Below are 21,870 nucleotides of genomic sequence, written 5' to 3'. Positions count from 1 at the left end.
ATCCTTATGACTGCTAAAAGATCTTTAAAAAATGTGATGAACTTACTCAGACAGAGCCCAAACATTCTTCTTTCCTGAATTCCAGAATTTATGTCAAATTCCCAGTCCTTTAGTACAATAATTCACAATTAAATTATTCAAAGCATGTTAAGATAGCTTTATAATAAGCTTTAAACACAAATAGTGCAAGCACCTTCAAAGAATCTGCTTACTTTCTGAAATTTTCTTAAGATTCAGTATTGTGAAAAAATGGATGATTGTGAAACAAAATCAAAATGCTGTGACCCGTTTTCGAAATGGGGTTGCTGCAGCCACAACGCAGAGTACTAACTACTATACAATCACAGCAATTTAAGCGAGCCAGGTAGGAGTCGAACCTACAATCTTCTGATCTATAGTCAGATGCGTTATCCATTGCCCACTGTTCCAGGTGTCTTGTAGCAATTGAAGAGTCTTTCCTGTTTTTGAGCCTGTTTTAAAGTTTTATGGTTATTGAAGTATATACAGAATCACATTTTGGAAATTGACAGTACACTATCTGCAGGGATTGTTTCCCAAAAATGTTTTAGGTACAATAATCCTTGTGACTGCTAAAAGATCTTTAAAAAATGTAATGAACTTACTCAGACAGAGCCCAAACATTCTTCTTTCCTGAATTCCAGAATTTATGTCAAATTCCCAGTCCTTTAGTACAATAATTCACAATTAAATTATTCAAAGCATGTTAAGATAGCTTTATAATAAGCATTAAACACAAATAGTGCAAGCACCTTCAAAGAATCTGCTTACTTTCTGAAATTTTCTTAAGATCCAGTATTGTGAAAAAATGGATGATTGTGAAACAAAATCAAAATGCTGTGACCCGTTTTCAAAATGGGGTTGTGGCAACCACAACGCAGAGTACTAACTACTATACAATCACGGCAATTTAAGCGAGCCAGGTAGGAGTCAAACCTACAATCTTCTTATCTATAGTCAGACACGTTATCCATTGCCCACTGTCCCAGGTGTCTTGTAGCAATTGAAGAGTCTTTCCTGTTTTTGAGCCTGTTTTAAAGTTTTATGGTTATTGAAGTATATACAGAATCACATTTTGGAAATTGACTGTACACTATCTGCAGGGATTGTTTCCCAAAAATGTTTTAGGTACAATAATCCTTGTGACTGCTAAAAGATCTTTAAAAAATGTAATGAACTTACTCAGACAGAGCCCAAACATTCTTCTTTCCTGAATTCTAGAATTTATGTCAAATTCCCAGTCCTTTAGAAAAATAATTCACAATTAAATTATTCAAAGCATGTTAAGATAGCTTTATAATAAGCATTAAACACAAATAGAGCAAGCACCTTCAAAGAATCTGCTTACTTTCAGAAATTTTCTTAAGATTCAGTATTGTGAAAAAATGGATGATTGAGAAACAAAATCAAAATGCCGTGACCCGGATTCGAACCGGGGTTGCTGCGGCCACAACGCAGAGTACTAACCACTATACGATCACGGCAATTTTAGTGAGCCAGGTAGGAGTAGAACCTACAATCTACAGATCCATAGTCAGACACGTTATCCATTGCCCACTGTCCCGGGTGTCTTGTAGTAATTGAAGTGTCTTTCCTGTTTTTGAGCCTGTTTTCAGAATTTTATGGTTATTGAAGTATATACAGAATCACATTTTGGAAATTGACTGTACACTATCTGCAGGGATTGTTTCCCAAAAACGTTTTAGGTAAAATAATCCTTGTGACTGCTAAAAGATCTTTAAAAAATGTGATGAACTTACTCTGACAGAGCCCAAACATTCTTCTTTCCTGAATTCTAGAATTTATGTCAAATTCCCAGTCCTTTAGTACAATAATTCACAATTAAATTATTCAAAGCATGTTAAGATAGCTTTATAATAAGCATTAAACACAAATAGTGCAATCACCTTCAAAGAATCTGCTTACTTTCTGAAATTTTCTTAAGATTCAGTATTGTGAAAAAATGGATGATTGAGAGACAAAATCAAAATGCCGTGACCCGGATTCGAACCGGGGTTGCTGCGGCCACAACGCAGAGTACTAACCACTATACGATCACGGCAATTTAAGCGAGCCAGGTAGGAGTCGAACCTACAAACTTATGATGCATAGTCAGACACGTTATCCATTGCGCCAATGGCCCAGGTGCCCTGTAGTAATTGAAGTGTCTTTCCTGTTTTTGAGCCTGTTTTAAAGTTTTATGGTTATTGAAGTATATACAGAATCTCATTTTGGAAATTGACTGTACACTATCTGCAGGGATTGATTCCCAAAAACGTTTTAGGTACAATAATCCTTGTGACTGCTAAAAGATCTTTCAAAAATGTAATGAACTTACTCAGACAGAGCACAAACATTCTTCTTTCCTGAATTCCAGAATTTATGTCAAATTCCCAGTCCTTTAGTAAAATAATTCACAATTAAATTATTCAAAGCATGTTAAGATAGCTTTATAATAAGCATTAAACACAAATAGTGCAAGCACCTTCAAAGAATCTGCTTACTTTCTGAAATTTTCTTAAGATTCAGTATTGTGAAAAAATGGATGATTGAGAAACAAAATCAAAATGTCGTGACCTGTTTTCGAACAGGGGTTGCTGCGGCCACAATGCAGAGTACTAACCACTATGCGATCAAGGCAATATAAGCGAGCCAGGTAGGAGTCAAACCTACAATCTTCTGATCCGTAGTCAGACGCGTTATCCATTGCGCCACTGGCCCACGTGTTTTGTAGTAATTGAAGTGTCTTTCCTGTTTTTGAGCCTATTTTCAGAGTTTTATGGTTATTGAAGTATATACAGAATCACATTTTGGAAATTGACTGTAGACTATCTGCAGGGATTGTTTCCCAAAAACGTTTTAGGTAAAATAATAATTGTTACTGCTAAAAGATATTTCAAAAATGTGATGAACTTACTCAGAAGGAAGCCCAAACATTCTTCTTTCCTGAATTCTAGAATTTATGTCAAATTCCCAGTACTTTAGTACAATAATTCACAATTAAATTATTCAAAGCATGTTAAGATAGCTTTATAATAAGCATTAAACACAAATAGTGCAAGCACCTTCAAAGAATCTGCTTACTTTCTGAAATTTTCTTAAGATTCAGTATTGTGAAAAAATGGATGATTGTGAAACAAAATCAAAATGCTGTGACCCGTTTTCGAACCAGGGTTGCTGCGGCCACAACGCAGAGTACTAACCACTATACGATCACGTCAATTTAAGCGAGCCAGGTATGAGTCGAACCTACAAACTTATGATCTGTAGTCAGACACGTTATCCATTGCGCCACTGGCCCAGGTGCCCTGTAGTAATTGAAGTGTCTTTCCTGTTTTTGAGCCAGTTTTGGAGTTTTATGGTTTTTGAAGTATATACAGAATCACATTTTGGAAATTGACTGTACACTATCTGCAGGGATTGTTTCCCAAAAACGTTTTAGGTAAAATAATCCTTATGACTGCTAAAAGATCTTTAAAAAATGTGATGAACTTACTCAGACAGAGCCCAAACATTCTTCTTTCCTGAATTCCAGAATTTATGTCAAATTCCCAGTCCTTTAGTACAATAATTCACAATTAAATTATTCAAAGCATGTTAAGATAGCTTTATAATAAGCTTTAAACACAAATAGTGCAAGCACCTTCAAAGAATCTGCTTACTTTCTGAAATTTTCTTAAGATTCAGTATTGTGAAAAAATGGATGATTGTGAAACAAAATCAAAATGCTGTGACCCGTTTTCGAAATGGGGTTGCTGCAGCCACAACGCAGAGTACTAACTACTATACAATCACAGCAATTTAAGCGAGCCAGGTAGGAGTCGAACCTACAATCTTCTGATCTATAGTCAGATGCGTTATCCATTGCCCACTGTTCCAGGTGTCTTGTAGCAATTGAAGAGTCTTTCCTGTTTTTGAGCCTGTTTTAAAGTTTTATGGTTATTGAAGTATATACAGAATCACATTTTGGAAATTGACAGTACACTATCTGCAGGGATTGTTTCCCAAAAATGTTTTAGGTACAATAATCCTTGTGACTGCTAAAAGATCTTTAAAAAATGTAATGAACTTACTCAGACAGAGCCCAAACATTCTTCTTTCCTGAATTCCAGAATTTATGTCAAATTCCCAGTCCTTTAGTACAATAATTCACAATTAAATTATTCAAAGCATGTTAAGATAGCTTTATAATAAGCATTAAACACAAATAGTGCAAGCACCTTCAAAGAATCTGCTTACTTTCTGAAATTTTCTTAAGATCCAGTATTGTGAAAAAATGGATGATTGTGAAACAAAATCAAAATGCTGTGACCCGTTTTCAAAATGGGGTTGTGGCAACCACAACGCAGAGTACTAACTACTATACAATCACGGCAATTTAAGCGAGCCAGGTAGGAGTCAAACCTACAATCTTCTTATCTATAGTCAGACACGTTATCCATTGCCCACTGTCCCAGGTGTCTTGTAGCAATTGAAGAGTCTTTCCTGTTTTTGAGCCTGTTTTAAAGTTTTATGGTTATTGAAGTATATACAGAATCACATTTTGGAAATTGACTGTACACTATCTGCAGGGATTGTTTCCCAAAAATGTTTTAGGTACAATAATCCTTGTGACTGCTAAAAGATCTTTAAAAAATGTAATGAACTTACTCAGACAGAGCCCAAACATTCTTCTTTCCTGAATTCTAGAATTTATGTCAAATTCCCAGTCCTTTAGAAAAATAATTCACAATTAAATTATTCAAAGCATGTTAAGATAGCTTTATAATAAGCATTAAACACAAATAGAGCAAGCACCTTCAAAGAATCTGCTTACTTTCAGAAATTTTCTTAAGATTCAGTATTGTGAAAAAATGGATGATTGAGAAACAAAATCAAAATGCCATGACCCGGATTCGAACCGGGGTTGCTGCGGCCACAACGCAGAGTACTAACCACTATACGATCACGGCAATTTTAGTGAGCCAGGTAGGAGTAGAACCTACAATCTACAGATCCATAGTCAGACACGTTATCCATTGCCCACTGTCCCGGGTGTCTTGTAGTAATTGAAGTGTCTTTCCTGTTTTTGAGCCTGTTTTCAGAATTTTATGGTTATTGAAGTATATACAGAATCACATTTTGGAAATTGACTGTACACTATCTGCAGGGATTGTTTCCCAAAAACGTTTTAGGTAAAATAATCCTTGTGACTGCTAAAAGATCTTTAAAAAATGTGATGAACTTACTCTGACAGAGCCCAAACATTCTTCTTTCCTGAATTCTAGAATTTATGTCAAATTCCCAGTCCTTTAGTACAATAATTCACAATTAAATTATTCAAAGCATGTTAAGATAGCTTTATAATAAGCATTAAACACAAATAGTGCAATCACCTTCAAAGAATCTGCTTACTTTCTGAAATTTTCTTAAGATTCAGTATTGTGAAAAAATGGATGATTGAGAGACAAAATCAAAATGCCGTGACCCGGATTCGAACCGGGGTTGCTGCGGCCACAACGCAGAGTACTAACCACTATACGATCACGGCAATTTAAGCGAGCCAGGTAGGAGTCGAACCTACAAACTTATGATGCATAGTCAGACACGTTATCCATTGCGCCAATGGCCCAGGTGCCCTGTAGTAATTGAAGTGTCTTTCCTGTTTTTGAGCCTGTTTTAAAGTTTTATGGTTATTGAAGTATATACAGAATCTCATTTTGGAAATTGACTGTACACTATCTGCAGGGATTGATTCCCAAAAACGTTTTAGGTACAATAATCCTTGTGACTGCTAAAAGATCTTTCAAAAATGTAATGAACTTACTCAGACAGAGCACAAACATTCTTCTTTCCTGAATTCCAGAATTTATGTCAAATTCCCAGTCCTTTAGTAAAATAATTCACAATTAAATTATTCAAAGCATGTTAAGATAGCTTTATAATAAGCATTAAACACAAATAGTGCAAGCACCTTCAAAGAATCTGCTTACTTTCTGAAATTTTCTTAAGATTCAGTATTGTGAAAAAATGGATGATTGAGAAACAAAATCAAAATGTCGTGACCTGTTTTCGAACAGGGGTTGCTGCGGCCACAATGCAGAGTACTAACCACTATGCGATCAAGGCAATATAAGCGAGCCAGGTAGGAGTCAAACCTACAATCTTCTGATCCGTAGTCAGACGCGTTATCCATTGCGCCACTGGCCCACGTGTTTTGTAGTAATTGAAGTGTCTTTCCTGTTTTTGAGCCTATTTTCAGAGTTTTATGGTTATTGAAGTATATACAGAATCACATTTTGGAAATTGACTGTAGACTATCTGCAGGGATTGTTTCCCAAAAACGTTTTAGGTAAAATAATAATTGTTACTGCTAAAAGATATTTCAAAAATGTGATGAACTTACTCAGAAGGAAGCCCAAACATTCTTCTTTCCTGAATTCTAGAATTTATGTCAAATTCCCAGTACTTTAGTACAATAATTCACAATTAAATTATTCAAAGCATGTTAAGATAGCTTTATAATAAGCATTAAACACAAATAGTGCAAGCACCTTCAAAGAATCTGCTTACTTTATGAAATTTTCTTAAGATTCAGTATTGTGAAAAAATGGATGATTGTGAAACAAAATCAAAATGCTGTGACCCGTTTTCGAACCGGGGTTGCTGCGGCCACAACGCAGAGTACTAACCACTATATGATCACGTCAATTTAAGCGAACCAGGTAGGAGTCGAACCTACAAACTTATGATCCGTAGTCAGACACGTTATCCATTGCGCCACTGGCCCAGGTGCCCTGTAGTAATTGAAGTGTCTTTCCTGTTTTTGAGCCAGTTTTGGAGTTTTATGGTTATTGAAGTATATACAGAATCACATTTTGGAAATTGACTGTACACTATCTGCAGGGATTGTTTCCCAAAAACGTTTTAGGTAAAATAATCCTTATGACTGCTAAAAGATCTTTAAAAAATGTGATGAACTTACTCAGACAGAGCCCAAACATTCTTCTTTCCTGAATTCCAGAATTTATGTCAAATTCCCAGTCCTTTAGTACAATAATTCACAATTAAATTATTCAAAGCATGTTAAGATAGCTTTATAATAAGCTTTAAAAACAAATAGTGCAAGCACCTTCAAAGAATCTGCTTACTTTCTGAAATTTTCTTAAGGTTCAGTATTGTGAAAAAATGGATGATTGTGAAACAAAATCAAAATGCTGTGACCCGTTTTCGAAATGGGGTTGCTGCAGCCACAACGCAGAATACTAACTACTATACAAGCACAGCAATTTAAGCGAGCCAGGTAGGAGTCGAACCTACAATCTTCTGATCTATAGTCAGACGCGTTATCCATTGCCCACTGTTCCAGGTGTCTTGTAGTAATTGAAGTGTCTTTCCTGTTTTCGAGCCTGTTTTCAGAATTTTATGGTTATTGAAGTATATACAGAATCACATTTTGGAAATTGACTGTACACTATCTGCAGGGATTGTTTCCCAAAAACGTTTTAGGTAAAATAATCCTTGTGACTGCTAAAAGATCTTTAAAAAATGTGATGAACTTACTCTGACAGAGCCCAAACATTCTTCTTTCCTGAATTCTAGAATTTATGTCAAATTCCCAGTCCTTTAGTACAATAATTCACAATTAAATTATTCAAAGCATGTTAAGATAGCTTTATAATAAGCATTAAACACAAATAGTGCAATCACCTTCAAAGAATCTGCTTACTTTCTGAAATTTTCATAAGATTAAGTATTGTGAAAAAATGGATGATTGAGAAACAAAATCAAAATGCCGTGACCCGGATTCGAACCAGGGTTGCTGCGACCAAAATGCAGAGTACTAACCACTATACGATCACGGCAATTTAAGCGAGCCAGGTAGGAGTCGAACCTACAAACTTATGATCCATAGTCAGACACGTTATCCATTGCGCCACTGGCCTAGGTGCCCTGTAGTAATTGAAGTGTCTTTCCTGTTTTTGAGCCTGTTTTAAAGTTTTAATGTTATTGAAGTATATACAGAATCACATTTTGGAAATTGACTGTACACTATCTGCAGGGATTGATTTCCAAAAACGTTTTAGGTACAATAATCCTTGTGACTGCTAAAAGATCTTTCAAAAATGTAATGAACTTACTCAGACAGAGCACAAACATTCTTCTTTCCTGAATTCCAGAATTTATGTCAAATTCCCAGTCCTTTAGTAAAATAATTCACAATTAAATTATTCAAAGCATGTTAAGATAGCTTTATAATAAGCATTAAACACAAATAGTGCAAGCACCTTCAAAGAATCTGCTTACTTTCTGAAATTTTCTTAAGATTCAGTATTGTGAAAAATGGATGATTGAGAAACAAAATCAAAATGTCATGACCTGTTTTCGAACAGGGGTTGCTGCGGCCACAACGCAGAGTACTAACCACTATGCGATCATGGCAATATAAGCGAGCCAGGTAGGAGTTGAACCTACAATCTTCTGATGCGTAGTCAGACGCGTTATCCATTGCGCCACTGGCCGACGTGTTTTGTAGTAATTGAAGTGTCTTTCCTGTTTTTGAGCCTATTTTCAGAGTTTTATGGTTATTGAAGTATATACAGAATCACATTTTGGAAATTGACTGTAGACTATCTGCAGGGATTGTTTCCCAAAAACGTTTTAGGTAAAATAATAATTGTGACTGCTAAAAGATATTTCAAAAATGTGATGAACTTACTCAGAAGGAAGCCCAAACATTCTTCTTTCCTGAATTCTAGAATTTATGTCAAATTCCCAGTACTTTAGTACAATAATTCACAATTAAATTATTCAAAGCATGTTAAGATAGCTTTATAATAAGCTTTAAACACAAATAGTGCAAGCACCTTCAAAGAATCTGCTTACTTTCTGAAATTTTCTTAAGATTCAGTATTGTGAAAAAATGGATGATTGTGAAACAAAATCAAAATGCTGTGACCCGTTTTCGAAATGGGGTTGCTGCAGCCACAACGCAGAGTACTAACTACTATACAATCACAGCAATTTAAGCGAGCCAGGTAGGAGTCGAACCTACAATCTTCTGATCTATAGTCAGATGCGTTATCCATTGCCCACTGTTCCAGGTGTCTTGTAGCAATTGAAGAGTCTTTCCTGTTTTTGAGCCTGTTTTAAAGTTTTATGGTTATTGAAGTATATACAGAATCACATTTTGGAAATTGACAGTACACTATCTGCAGGGATTGTTTCCCAAAAATGTTTTAGGTACAATAATCCTTGTGACTGCTAAAAGATCTTTAAAAAATGTAATGAACTTACTCAGACAGAGCCCAAACATTCTTCTTTCCTGAATTCCAGAATTTATGTCAAATTCCCAGTCCTTTAGTACAATAATTCACAATTAAATTATTCAAAGCATGTTAAGATAGCTTTATAATAAGCATTAAACACAAATAGTGCAAGCACCTTCAAAGAATCTGCTTACTTTCTGAAATTTTCTTAAGATCCAGTATTGTGAAAAAATGGATGATTGTGAAACAAAATCAAAATGCTGTGACCCGTTTTCAAAATGGGGTTGTGGCAACCACAACGCAGAGTACTAACTACTATACAATCACGGCAATTTAAGCGAGCCAGGTAGGAGTCAAACCTACAATCTTCTTATCTATAGTCAGACACGTTATCCATTGCCCACTGTCCCAGGTGTCTTGTAGCAATTGAAGAGTCTTTCCTGTTTTTGAGCCTGTTTTAAAGTTTTATGGTTATTGAAGTATATACAGAATCACATTTTGGAAATTGACTGTACACTATCTGCAGGGATTGTTTCCCAAAAATGTTTTAGGTACAATAATCCTTGTGACTGCTAAAAGATCTTTAAAAAATGTAATGAACTTACTCAGACAGAGCCCAAACATTCTTCTTTCCTGAATTCTAGAATTTATGTCAAATTCCCAGTCCTTTAGAAAAATAATTCACAATTAAATTATTCAAAGCATGTTAAGATAGCTTTATAATAAGCATTAAACACAAATAGAGCAAGCACCTTCAAAGAATCTGCTTACTTTCTGAAATTTTCTTAAGATTCAGTATTGTGAAAAAATGGATGATTGAGAAACAAAATCAAAATGCCGTGACCCGGATTCGAACCGGGGTTGCTGCGGCCACAACGCAGAGTACTAACCACTATACGATCACGGCAATTTTAGTGAGCCAGGTAGGAGTAGAACCTACAATCTACAGATCCATAGTCAGACACGTTATCCATTGCCCACTGTCCCGGGTGTCTTGTAGTAATTGAAGTGTCTTTCCTGTTTTTGAGCCTGTTTTCAGAATTTTATGGTTATTGAAGTATATACAGAATCACATTTTGGAAATTGACTGTACACTATCTGCAGGGATTGTTTCCCAAAAACGTTTTAGGTAAAATAATCCTTGTGACTGCTAAAAGATCTTTAAAAAATGTGATGAACTTACTCTGACAGAGCCCAAACATTCTTCTTTCCTGAATTCTAGAATTTATGTCAAATTCCCAGTCCTTTAGTACAATAATTCACAATTAAATTATTCAAAGCATGTTAAGATAGCTTTATAATAAGCATTAAACACAAATAGTGCAATCACCTTCAAAGAATCTGCTTACTTTCTGAAATTTTCTTAAGATTCAGTATTGTGAAAAAATGGATGATTGAGAGACAAAATCAAAATGCCGTGACCCGGATTCGAACCGGGGTTGCTGCGGCCACAACGCAGAGTACTAACCACTATACGATCACGGCAATTTAAGCGAGCCAGGTAGGAGTCGAACCTACAAACTTATGATGCATAGTCAGACACGTTATCCATTGCGCCAATGGCCCAGGTGCCCTGTAGTAATTGAAGTGTCTTTCCTGTTTTTGAGCCTGTTTTAAAGTTTTATGGTTATTGAAGTATATACAGAATCTCATTTTGGAAATTGACTGTACACTATCTGCAGGGATTGATTCCCAAAAACGTTTTAGGTACAATAATCCTTGTGACTGCTAAAAGATCTTTCAAAAATGTAATGAACTTACTCAGACAGAGCACAAACATTCTTCTTTCCTGAATTCCAGAATTTATGTCAAATTCCCAGTCCTTTAGTAAAATAATTCACAATTAAATTATTCAAAGCATGTTAAGATAGCTTTATAATAAGCATTAAACACAAATAGTGCAAGCACCTTCAAAGAATCTGCTTACTTTCTGAAATTTTCTTAAGATTCAGTATTGTGAAAAAATGGATGATTGAGAAACAAAATCAAAATGTCGTGACCTGTTTTCGAACAGGGGTTGCTGCGGCCACAATGCAGAGTACTAACCACTATGCGATCAAGGCAATATAAGCGAGCCAGGTAGGAGTTAAACCTACAATCTTCTGATCCGTAGTCAGACGCGTTATCCATTGCGCCACTGGCCCACGTGTTTTGTAGTAATTGAAGTGTCTTTCCTGTTTTTGAGCCTATTTTCAGAGTTTTATGGTTATTGAAGTATATACAGAATCACATTTTGGAAATTGACTGTAGACTATCTGCAGGGATTGTTTCCCAAAAACGTTTTAGGTAAAATAATAATTGTTACTGCTAAAAGATATTTCAAAAATGTGATGAACTTACTCAGAAGGAAGCCCAAACATTCTTCTTTCCTGAATTCTAGAATTTATGTCAAATTCCCAGTACTTTAGTACAATAATTCACAATTAAATTATTCAAAGCATGTTAAGATAGCTTTATAATAAGCATTAAACACAAATAGTGCAAGCACCTTCAAAGAATCTGCTTACTTTATGAAATTTTCTTAAGATTCAGTATTGTGAAAAAATGGATGATTGTGAAACAAAATCAAAATGCTGTGACCCGTTTTCGAACCGGGGTTGCTGCGGCCACAACGCAGAGTACTAACCACTATATGATCACGTCAATTTAAGCGAACCAGGTAGGAGTCGAACCTACAAACTTATGATCCGTAGTCAGACACGTTATCCATTGCGCCACTGGCCCAGGTGCCCTGTAGTAATTGAAGTGTCTTTCCTGTTTTTGAGCCAGTTTTGGAGTTTTATGGTTATTGAAGTATATACAGAATCACATTTTGGAAATTGACTGTACACTATCTGCAGGGATTGTTTCCCAAAAACGTTTTAGGTAAAATAATCCTTATGACTGCTAAAAGATCTTTAAAAAATGTGATGAACTTACTCAGACAGAGCCCAAACATTCTTCTTTCTTGAATTCCAGAATTTATGTCAAATTCCCAGTCCTTTAGTACAATAATTCACAATTAAATTATTCAAAGCATGTTAAGATAGCTTTATAATAAGCTTTAAAAACAAATAGTGCAAGCACCTTCAAAGAATCTGCTTACTTTCTGAAATTTTCTTAAGGTTCAGTATTGTGAAAAAATGGATGATTGTGAAACAAAATCAAAATGCTGTGACCCGTTTTCGAAATGGGGTTGCTGCAGCCACAACGCAGAATACTAACTACTATACAAGCACAGCAATTTAAGCGAGCCAGGTAGGAGTCGAACCTACAATCTTCTGATCTATAGTCAGACGCGTTATCCATTGCCCACTGTTCCAGGTGTCTTGTAGTAATTGAAGTGTCTTTCCTGTTTTCGAGCCTGTTTTCAGAATTTTATGGTTATTGAAGTATATACAGAATCACATTTTGGAAATTGACTGTACACTATCTGCAGGGATTGTTTCCCAAAAACGTTTTAGGTAAAATAATCCTTGTGACTGCTAAAAGATCTTTAAAAAATGTGATGAACTTACTCTGACAGAGCCCAAACATTCTTCTTTCCTGAATTCTAGAATTTATGTCAAATTCCCAGTCCTTTAGTACAATAATTCACAATTAAATTATTCAAAGCATGTTAAGATAGCTTTATAATAAGCATTAAACACAAATAGTGCAATCACCTTCAAAGAATCTGCTTACTTTCTGAAATTTTCATAAGATTAAGTATTGTGAAAAAATGGATGATTGAGAAACAAAATCAAAATGCCGTGACCCGGATTCGAACCAGGGTTGCTGCGACCAAAATGCAGAGTACTAACCACTATACGATCACGGCAATTTAAGCGAGCCAGGTAGGAGTCGAACCTACAAACTTATGATCCATAGTCAGACACGTTATCCATTGCGCCACTGGCCTAGGTGCCCTGTAGTAATTGAAGTGTCTTTCCTGTTTTTGAGCCTGTTTTAAAGTTTTAATGTTATTGAAGTATATACAGAATCACATTTTGGAAATTGACTGTACACTATCTGCAGGGATTGATTTCCAAAAACGTTTTAGGTACAATAATCCTTGTGACTGCTAAAAGATCTTTCAAAAATGTAATGAACTTACTCAGACAGAGCACAAACATTCTTCTTTCCTGAATTCCAGAATTTATGTCAAATTCCCAGTCCTTTAGTAAAATAATTCAAAATTAAATTATTCAAAGCATGTTAAGATAGCTTTATAATAAGCATTAAACACAAATAGTGCAAGCACCTTCAAAGAATCTGCTTACTTTCTGAAATTTTCTTAAGATTCAGTATTGTGAAAAAATGGATGATTGAGAAACAAAATCAAAATGTCGTGACCTGTTTTCGAACAGGGGTTGCTGCGGCCACAACGCAGAGTACTAACCACTATGCGATCATGGCAATATAAGCGAGCCAGGTAGGAGTTGAACCTACAATCTTCTGATGCGTAGTCAGACGCGTTATCCATTGCGCCACTGGCCGACGTGTTTTGTAGTAATTGAAGTGTCTTTCCTGTTTTTGAGCCTATTTTCAGAGTTTTATGGTTATTGAAGTATATACAGAATCACATTTTGGAAATTGACTGTAGACTATCTGCAGGGATTGTTTCCCAAAAACGTTTTAGGTAAAATAATAATTGTGACTGCTAAAAGATATTTCAAAAATGTGATGAACTTACTCAGAAGGAAGCCCAAACATTCTTCTTTCCTGAATTCTAGAATTTATGTCAAATTCCCAGTACTTTAGTACAATAATTCACAATTAAATTATTCAAAGCATGTTAAGATAGCTTTATAATAAGCTTTAAACACAAATAGTGCAAGCACCTTCAAAGAATCTGCTTACTTTCTGAAATTTTCTTAAGATTCAGTATTGTGAAAAAATGGATGATTGTGAAACAAAATCAAAATGCTGTGACCCGTTTTCGAAATGGGGTTGCTGCAGCCACAACGCAGAGTACTAACTACTATACAATCACAGCAATTTAAGCGAGCCAGGTAGGAGTCGAACCTACAATCTTCTGATCTATAGTCAGATGCGTTATCCATTGCCCACTGTTCCAGGTGTCTTGTAGCAATTGAAGAGTCTTTCCTGTTTTTGAGCCTGTTTTAAAGTTTTATGGTTATTGAAGTATATACAGAATCACATTTTGGAAATTGACAGTACACTATCTGCAGGGATTGTTTCCCAAAAATGTTTTAGGTACAATAATCCTTGTGACTGCTAAAAGATCTTTAAAAAATGTAATGAACTTACTCAGACAGAGCCCAAACATTCTTCTTTCCTGAATTCTAGAATTTATGTCAAATTCCCAGTCCTTTAGTAAAATAATTCACAATTAAATTATTCAAAGCATGTTAAGATAGCTTTATAATAAGCATTAAACACAAATAGTGCAAGCACCTTCAAAGAATCTGCTTACTTTCTGAAATTTTCTTAAGATTCAGTATTGTGAAAAATGGATGATTGAGAAACAAAATCAAAATGCCGTGACCCGGATTCGAACCGGGGTTGCTGCGGCCACAACGCAGAGTACTAACCACTATACGATCACGGCAATTTTAGTGAGCCAGGTAGGAGTAGAACCTACAATCTACAGATCCATAGTCAGACACGTTATCCATTGCCCACTGTCCCGGGTGTCTTGTAGTAATTGAAGTGTCTTTCCTGTTTTTGAGCCTGTTTTAAAGTTTTATGGTTATTGAAGTATATACAGAATCACATTTTGGAAATTGACTGTACACTATCTGCAGGGATTGATTTCCAAAAACGTTTTAGGTACAATAATCCTTGTGACTGCTAAAAGATCTTTCAAAAATGTAATGAACTTACTCAGACAGAGCACAAACATTCTTCTTTCCTGAATTCCAGAATTTATGTCAAATTCCCAGTCCTTTAGTAAAATAATTCACAATTAAATTATTCAAAGCATGTTAAGATAGCTTTATAATAAGCATTAAACACAAATAGTGCAAGCACCTTCAAAGAATCTGCTTACTTTCTGAAATTTTCTTAAGATTCAGTATTGTGAAAAAATGGATGATTGAGAAACAAAATCAAAATGTCGTGACCTGTTTTCGAACCGGGGTTGCTGCGGCCACAACGCAGAGTACTAACCACTATGCGATCATGGCAATATAAGCGAGCCACGTAGGAGTAGAACCTACAATCTTCTGATGCGTAGTCAGACGCATTATCCATTGCGCCACTGGCTGACGTGTTTTGTAGTAATTGAAGTGTCTTTCCTGTTTTTGAGCCTATTTTCAGAGTTTTATGGTTATTGAAGTATATACAGAATCACATTTTGGAAATTGACTGTAGACTATCTGCAGGGATTGTTTCCCAAAAACGTGTTAGGTAAAATAATAATTGTGACTGCTAAAAGATATTTCAAAAATGTGATGAACTTACTCAGAAGGAAGCCCAAACATTCTTCTTTCCTGAATTCTAGAATTTATGTCAAATTCCAAGAACTTTAGTACAATAATTCACAATTAAATTATTCAAAGCATGTTAAGATAGCTTTATAATAAGCATTAAACACAAATAGTGCAAGCACCTTCAAAGAATCTGCTTACTTTCTGAAATTTTCTTAAGATTCAGTATTGTGAAAAAATGGATGATTGAGAAACAAAATCAAAATGCCGTGACCCGGATTCGAACCGGAGTTGCTGCGGCCACAACGCAGAGTACTAACCACTATACGATCACGGCAATTTAAGCGAGCCAGGTAGGAGTCGAACCTACAAACTTATGATCCATAGTCAGACACGTTATCCATTGCGCCACTGGCCCAGGTGCCCTGTAGTAATTGAAGTGTCTTTCCTGTTTTTGAGCCAGTTTTGGAGTTTTATGGTTATTGAAGTATATACAGAATCACATTTTGGAAATTGACTGTACACTATCTGCAGGGATTGATTCCCAAAAACGTTTTAGGTAAAATAATCCTTGTGACTGCTAAAAGATCTTTAAAAAATGTGATGAACTTACTCAGACAGAGCCCAAACATTCTTCTTTCCTGAATTCCAGAATTTATGTCAAATTCCCAGTCCTTTAGTACAATAATTCACAATTAAATTATTCAAAGCATGTTAAGATAGCTTTATAATAAGCATTAAACACAAATAGTGCAAGCACCTTCAAAGAATCTGCTTACTTTCTGAAATTTTCTTAAGATCCAGTATTGTGAAAAAATGGATGATTGTGAAACAAAATCAAAATGCTGTGACCCGTTTTCAAAATGGGGTTGTGGCAACCACAACGCAGAGTACTAACTACTATACAATCACGGCAATTTAAGCGAGCCAGGTAAGAGTCGAACCTACAATCTTCTGATCTATAGTCAGACACGTTATCCATTGCCCACTGTCCCAGGTGTCTTGTAGCAATTGAAGAGTCTTTCCTGTTTTTGAGCCTGTTTTAAAGTTTTATGGTTATTGAAGTATATACAGAATCACATTTTGGAAATTGACTTTACACTATCTGCAGGGATTGTTTCCCAAAAATGTTTTAGGTACAATAATCCTTGTGACTGCTAAAAGATCTTTAAAAAATGTAATGAACTTACTCAGACAGAGCCCAAACATTCTTCTTTCCTGAATTCTAGAATTTATGTCAAATTCCCAGTCCTTTAGAAAAATAATTCACAATTAAATTATTCAAAGCATGTTAAGATAGCTTTATAATAAGCATTAAACACAAATAGAGCAAGCACCTTCAAAGAATCTGCTTACTTTCAGAAATTTTCTTAAGATTCAGTATTGTGAAAAAATGGATGATTGAGAAACAAAATCAAAATGCCGTGACCCGGATTCGAACCGGGGTTGCTGCGGCCACAACGCAGAGTACTAACCACTATACGATCACGGCAATTTTAGTGAGCCAGGTAGGAGTAGAACCTACAATCTACAGATCCATAGTCAGACACGTTATCCATTGCCCACTGTCCCGGGTGTCTTGTAGTAATTGAAGTGTCTTTCCTGTTTTTGAGCCTGTTTTCAGAATTTTATGGTTATTGAAGTATATACAGAATCACATTTTGGAAATTGACTGTACACTATCTGCAGGGATTGTTTCCCAAAAAGTTTTAGGTAAAATAATCCTTGTGACTGCTGAAAGATCTTTAAAAAATGTGATGAACTTACTCTGACAGAGCCCAAACATTCTTCTTTCCTGAATTCTAGAATTTATGTCAAATTCCCAGTCCTTTAGTACAATAATTCACAATTAAATTATTCAAAGCATGTTAAGATAGCTTTATAATAAGCATTAAACACAAATAGTGCAAGCACCTTCAAAGAATCTGCTTACTTTCTGAAATTTTCTTAAGATTCAGTATTGTGAAAAAATGGATGATTGAGAAACAAAATCAAAATGCCGTGACCCGGATTCGAACCGGGGTTGCTGCGGCCACAACGCAGAGTACTAACCACTATACGATCACGGCAATTTAAGCGAGCCAGGTAGGAGTCGAACCTACAAACTTATGATCCATAGTCAGAAACGTTATCCATTGCGCCACTGGCCCAGGTGCCCTGTAGTAATTGAAGTGTCTTTCCTGTTTTTGAGCCTGTTTTAAAGTTTTATGGTTATTGAAGTATATACAGAATCACATTTTGGAAATTGACTGTACACTATCTGCAGGGATTGATTCCCAAAAACGTTTTAGGTACAATAATCCTTGTGACTGCTAAAAGATCTTTCAAAAATGTAATGAACTTACTCAGACAGAGCACAAACATTCTTCTTTCCTGAATTCCAGAATTTATGTCAAATTCCCAGTCCTTTAGTAAAATAATTCACAATTAAATTATTCAAAGCATGTTAAGATAGCTTTATAATAAGCATTAAACACAAATAGTGCAAGCACCTTCAAAGAATCTGCTTACTTTCTGAAATTTTCTTAAGATTCAGTATTGTGAAAAAATGGATGATTGAGAAACAAAATCAAAATGTTGTGACCTGTTTTCGAACCGGGGTTGCTGCGGCCACAACGCAGAGTACTAACCACTATGCGATCAAGGCAATATAAGCGAGCCAGGTAGGAGTCGAACCTACAATCTTCTGATCCGTAGTCAGACGCGTTATCCATTGCGCCACTGGCCCACGTGTTTTGTAGTAATTGAAGTGTCTTTCCTGTTTTTGAGCCTATTTTCAGAGTTTTATGGTTATTGAAGTATATACAGAATCACATTTTGGAAATTGACTGTAGACTATCTGCAGGGATTGTTTCCCAAAAACGTTTTAGGTAAAATAATAATTGTGACTGCTAAAAGATATTTCAAAAATGTGATGAACTTACTCAGAAGGAAGCCCAAACATTCTTCTTTCCTGAATTCTAGAATTTATGTCAAATTCCCAGTACTTTAGTACAATAATTCACAATTAAATTATTCAAAGCATGTTAAGATAGCTTTATAATAAGCATTAAACACAAATAGTGCAAGCACCTTCAAAGAATCTGCTTACTTTCTGAAATTTTCTTAAGATTCAGTATTGTGAAAAAATGGATGATTGAGAAACAAAATCAAAATGTCGTGACCTGTTTTCGAACAGGGGTTGCTGCGGCCACAATGCAGAGTACTAACCACTATGTGATCAAGGCAATATAAGCGAGCCAGGTAGGAGTCAAACCTACAATCTTCTGATCCGTAGTCAGACGCGTTATCCATTGCGCCACTGGCCCACGTGTTTTGTAGTAATTGAAGTGTCTTTCCTGTTTTTGAGCCTATTTTCAGAGTTTTATGGTTATTGAAGTATATACAGAATCACATTTTGGAAATTGACTGTAGACTATCTGCAGGGATTGTTTCCCAAAAACGTTTTAGGTAAAATAATAATTGTTACTGCTAAAAGATATTTCAAAAATGTGATGAACTTACTCAGAAGGAAGCCCAAACATTCTTCTTTCCTGAATTCTAGAATTTATGTCAAATTCCCAGTACTTTAGTACAATAATTCACAATTAAATTATTCAAAGCATGTTAAGATAGCTTTATAATAAGCATTAAACACAAATAGTGCAAGCACCTTCAAAGAATCTGCTTACTTTATGAAATTTTCTTAAGATTCAGTATTGTGAAAAAATGGATGATTGTGAAACAAAATCAAAATGCTGTGACCCGTTTTCGAACCGGGGTTGCTGCGGCCACAACGCAGAGTACTAACCACTATATGATCACGTCAATTTAAGCGAACCAGGTAGGAGTCGAACCTACAAACTTATGATCCGTAGTCAGACACGTTATCCATTGCGCCACTGGCCCAGGTGCCCTGTAGTAATTGAAGTGTCTTTCCTGTTTTTGAGCCAGTTTTGGAGTTTTATGGTTATTGAAGTATATACAGAATCACATTTTGGAAATTGACTGTACACTATCTGCAGGGATTGTTTCCCAAAAACGTTTTAGGTAAAATAATCCTTATGACTGCTAAAAGATCTTTAAAAAATGTGATGAACTTACTCAGACAGAGCCCAAACATTCTTCTTTCCTGAATTCCAGAATTTATGTCAAATTCCCAGTCCTTTAGTACAATAATTCACAATTAAATTATTCAAAGCATGTTAAGATAGCTTTATAATAAGCTTTAAACACAAATAGTGCAAGCACCTTCAAAGAATCTGCTTACTTTCTGAAATTTTCTTAAGATTCAGTATTGTGAAAAAATGGATGATTGTGAAACAAAATCAAAATGCTGTGACCCGTTTCGAAATGGGGTTGCTGCAGCCACAACGCAGAGTACTAACTACTATACAATCACGGCAATTTAAGCGAGCCAGGTAGGAGTCGAACCTACAATCTTCTGATCTATAGTCAGACGCGTTATCCATTGCCCACTGTTCCAGGTGTCTTGTAGCAATTGAAGAGTCTTTCCTGTTTTTGAGCCTGTTTTAAAGTTTTATGGTTATTGAAGTATATACAGAATCACATTTTGGAAATTGACAGTACACTATCTGCAGGGATTGTTTCCCAAAAATGTTTTAGGTACAATAATCCTTGTGACTGCTAAAAGATCTTTAAAAAATGTAATGAACTTACTCACACAGAGCCCAAACATTCTTCTTTCCTGAATTCTAGAATTTATGTCAAATTCCAAGTCCTTTAGTAAAATAATTCACAATTATATTATTCAAAGCATGTTAAGATAGCTTTATAATAAGCATTAAACACAAATAGTGCAAGCACCTTCAAAGAATCTGCTTACTTTCTGAAATTTTCTTAATATCCAGTATTGTGAAAAAATGGATGATTGTGAAACAAAATCAAAATGCTGTGACCCGTTTTCAAAATGGGGTTGTGGCAACCACAACGCAGAGTACTAACTACTATACAATCACGGCAATTTAAGCGAGCCAGGTAAGAGTCAAACCTACAATCTTCTGATCTATAGTCAGACACGTTATCCATTGCCCACTGTCCCAGGTGTCTTGTAGCAATTGAAGAGTCTTTCCTGTTTTTGAGCCTGTTTTAAAGTTTTATGGTTATTGAAGTATATACAGAATCACATTTTGGAAATTGACTTTACACTATCTGCAGGGATTGTTTCCCAAAAATGTTTTAGGTACAATAATCCTTGTGACTGCTAAAAGATCTTTAAAAAATGTAATGAACTTACTCAGACAGAGCCCAAACATTCTTCTTTCCTGAATTCTAGAATTTATGTCAAATTCCCAGTCCTTTAGAAAAATAATTCACAATTAAATTATTCAAAGCATGTTAAGATAGCTTTATAATAAGCATTAAACACAAATAGAGCAAGCACCTTCAAAGAATCTGCTTACTTTCAGAAATTTTCTTAAGATTCAGTATTGTGAAAAAATGGATGATTGAGAAACAAAATCAAAATGCCGTGACCCGGATTCGAACCTGGGTTGCTGCGGCCACAACGCAGAGTACTAACCACTATACGATCACGGCAATTTTAGTGAGCCAGGTAGGAGTAGAACCTACAATCTACAGATCCATAGTCAGACACGTTATCCATTGCCCACTGTCCCGGGTGTCTTGTAGTAATTGAAGTGTCTTTCCTGTTTTTGAGCCTGTTTTCAGAATTTTATGGTTATTGAAGTATATACAGAATCACATTTTGGAAATTGACTGTACACTATCTGCAGGGATTGTTTCCCAAAAAGTTTTAGGTAAAATAATCCTTGTGACTGCTGAAAGATCTTTAAAAAATGTGATGAACTTACTCTGACAGAGCCCAAACATTCTTCTTTCCTGAATTCTAGAATTTATGTCAAATTCCCAGTCCTTTAGTACAATAATTCACAATTAAATTATTCAAAGCATGTTAAGATAGCTTTATAATAAGCATTAAACACAAATAGTGCAAGCACCTTCAAAGAATCTGCTTACTTTCTGAAATTTTCTTAAGATTCAGTATTGTGAAAAAATGGATGATTGAGAAACAAAATCAAAATGCCGTGACCCGGTTTCGAACCGGGGTTGCTGCGGCCACAACGCAGAGTACTAACCACTATACGATCACGGCAATTTAAGCGAGCCAGGTAGGAGTCGAACCTACAAACTTATGATCCATAGTCAGAAACGTTATCCATTGCGCCACTGGCCCAGGTGCCCTGTAGTAATTGAAGTGTCTTTCCTCTTTTTGAGCCTGTTTTAAAGTT

General features: G+C 35.6%; 18 non-coding genes across 18 annotated transcripts; all 18 read right to left on the bottom strand.

Moving 5' to 3' along the window:
* Positions 1–1,430: 1,430 nt before the first annotated feature.
* On the bottom strand, positions 1,431–1,502 carry TRNAH-GUG (transfer RNA histidin (anticodon GUG)). Its single transcript has one exon. It is a non-coding gene; the product is annotated as a tRNA-His (tRNA).
* A 506-nt stretch (positions 1,503–2,008) lies between these two features.
* TRNAH-GUG (transfer RNA histidin (anticodon GUG)) lies at positions 2,009–2,080 on the bottom strand. The gene has a single exon. It is a non-coding gene; the product is annotated as a tRNA-His (tRNA).
* Positions 2,081–2,666: 586 nt separating this feature from the next.
* On the bottom strand, positions 2,667–2,739 carry TRNAR-ACG (transfer RNA arginine (anticodon ACG)). The gene has a single exon. It is a non-coding gene; the product is annotated as a tRNA-Arg (tRNA).
* Positions 2,740–4,898: 2,159 nt separating this feature from the next.
* TRNAH-GUG (transfer RNA histidin (anticodon GUG)) lies at positions 4,899–4,970 on the bottom strand. Its single transcript has one exon. It is a non-coding gene; the product is annotated as a tRNA-His (tRNA).
* A 506-nt stretch (positions 4,971–5,476) lies between these two features.
* TRNAH-GUG (transfer RNA histidin (anticodon GUG)) lies at positions 5,477–5,548 on the bottom strand. The gene has a single exon. It is a non-coding gene; the product is annotated as a tRNA-His (tRNA).
* A 586-nt stretch (positions 5,549–6,134) lies between these two features.
* TRNAR-ACG (transfer RNA arginine (anticodon ACG)) lies at positions 6,135–6,207 on the bottom strand. Its single transcript has one exon. It is a non-coding gene; the product is annotated as a tRNA-Arg (tRNA).
* A 3,894-nt stretch (positions 6,208–10,101) lies between these two features.
* TRNAH-GUG (transfer RNA histidin (anticodon GUG)) lies at positions 10,102–10,173 on the bottom strand. Its single transcript has one exon. It is a non-coding gene; the product is annotated as a tRNA-His (tRNA).
* A 506-nt stretch (positions 10,174–10,679) lies between these two features.
* On the bottom strand, positions 10,680–10,751 carry TRNAH-GUG (transfer RNA histidin (anticodon GUG)). Its single transcript has one exon. It is a non-coding gene; the product is annotated as a tRNA-His (tRNA).
* A 586-nt stretch (positions 10,752–11,337) lies between these two features.
* On the bottom strand, positions 11,338–11,410 carry TRNAR-ACG (transfer RNA arginine (anticodon ACG)). The gene has a single exon. It is a non-coding gene; the product is annotated as a tRNA-Arg (tRNA).
* A 3,317-nt stretch (positions 11,411–14,727) lies between these two features.
* TRNAH-GUG (transfer RNA histidin (anticodon GUG)) lies at positions 14,728–14,799 on the bottom strand. The gene has a single exon. It is a non-coding gene; the product is annotated as a tRNA-His (tRNA).
* Positions 14,800–15,964: 1,165 nt separating this feature from the next.
* TRNAH-AUG (transfer RNA histidin (anticodon AUG)) lies at positions 15,965–16,037 on the bottom strand. The gene has a single exon. It is a non-coding gene; the product is annotated as a tRNA-His (tRNA).
* A 1,002-nt stretch (positions 16,038–17,039) lies between these two features.
* TRNAH-GUG (transfer RNA histidin (anticodon GUG)) lies at positions 17,040–17,111 on the bottom strand. Its single transcript has one exon. It is a non-coding gene; the product is annotated as a tRNA-His (tRNA).
* A 505-nt stretch (positions 17,112–17,616) lies between these two features.
* TRNAH-GUG (transfer RNA histidin (anticodon GUG)) lies at positions 17,617–17,688 on the bottom strand. The gene has a single exon. It is a non-coding gene; the product is annotated as a tRNA-His (tRNA).
* An 8-nt stretch (positions 17,689–17,696) lies between these two features.
* On the bottom strand, positions 17,697–17,769 carry TRNAH-AUG (transfer RNA histidin (anticodon AUG)). Its single transcript has one exon. It is a non-coding gene; the product is annotated as a tRNA-His (tRNA).
* Positions 17,770–18,274: 505 nt separating this feature from the next.
* TRNAR-ACG (transfer RNA arginine (anticodon ACG)) lies at positions 18,275–18,347 on the bottom strand. Its single transcript has one exon. It is a non-coding gene; the product is annotated as a tRNA-Arg (tRNA).
* A 507-nt stretch (positions 18,348–18,854) lies between these two features.
* TRNAR-ACG (transfer RNA arginine (anticodon ACG)) lies at positions 18,855–18,927 on the bottom strand. Its single transcript has one exon. It is a non-coding gene; the product is annotated as a tRNA-Arg (tRNA).
* A 2,735-nt stretch (positions 18,928–21,662) lies between these two features.
* TRNAH-GUG (transfer RNA histidin (anticodon GUG)) lies at positions 21,663–21,734 on the bottom strand. Its single transcript has one exon. It is a non-coding gene; the product is annotated as a tRNA-His (tRNA).
* Positions 21,735–21,742: 8 nt separating this feature from the next.
* On the bottom strand, positions 21,743–21,815 carry TRNAH-AUG (transfer RNA histidin (anticodon AUG)). The gene has a single exon. It is a non-coding gene; the product is annotated as a tRNA-His (tRNA).
* Positions 21,816–21,870: the final 55 nt, after the last annotated feature.

This window comes from Taudactylus pleione, unplaced genomic scaffold (assembly GCF_031769625.1).
Source record: "Taudactylus pleione unplaced genomic scaffold, aTauple2 ptg000551l, whole genome shotgun sequence".
Lineage (NCBI taxonomy): Eukaryota > Metazoa > Chordata > Amphibia > Anura > Myobatrachidae > Taudactylus > Taudactylus pleione.
The sequence above is the reverse complement of the archived record's forward strand: the minus strand, read 5'-3'. Positions and strand labels throughout refer to the sequence as shown.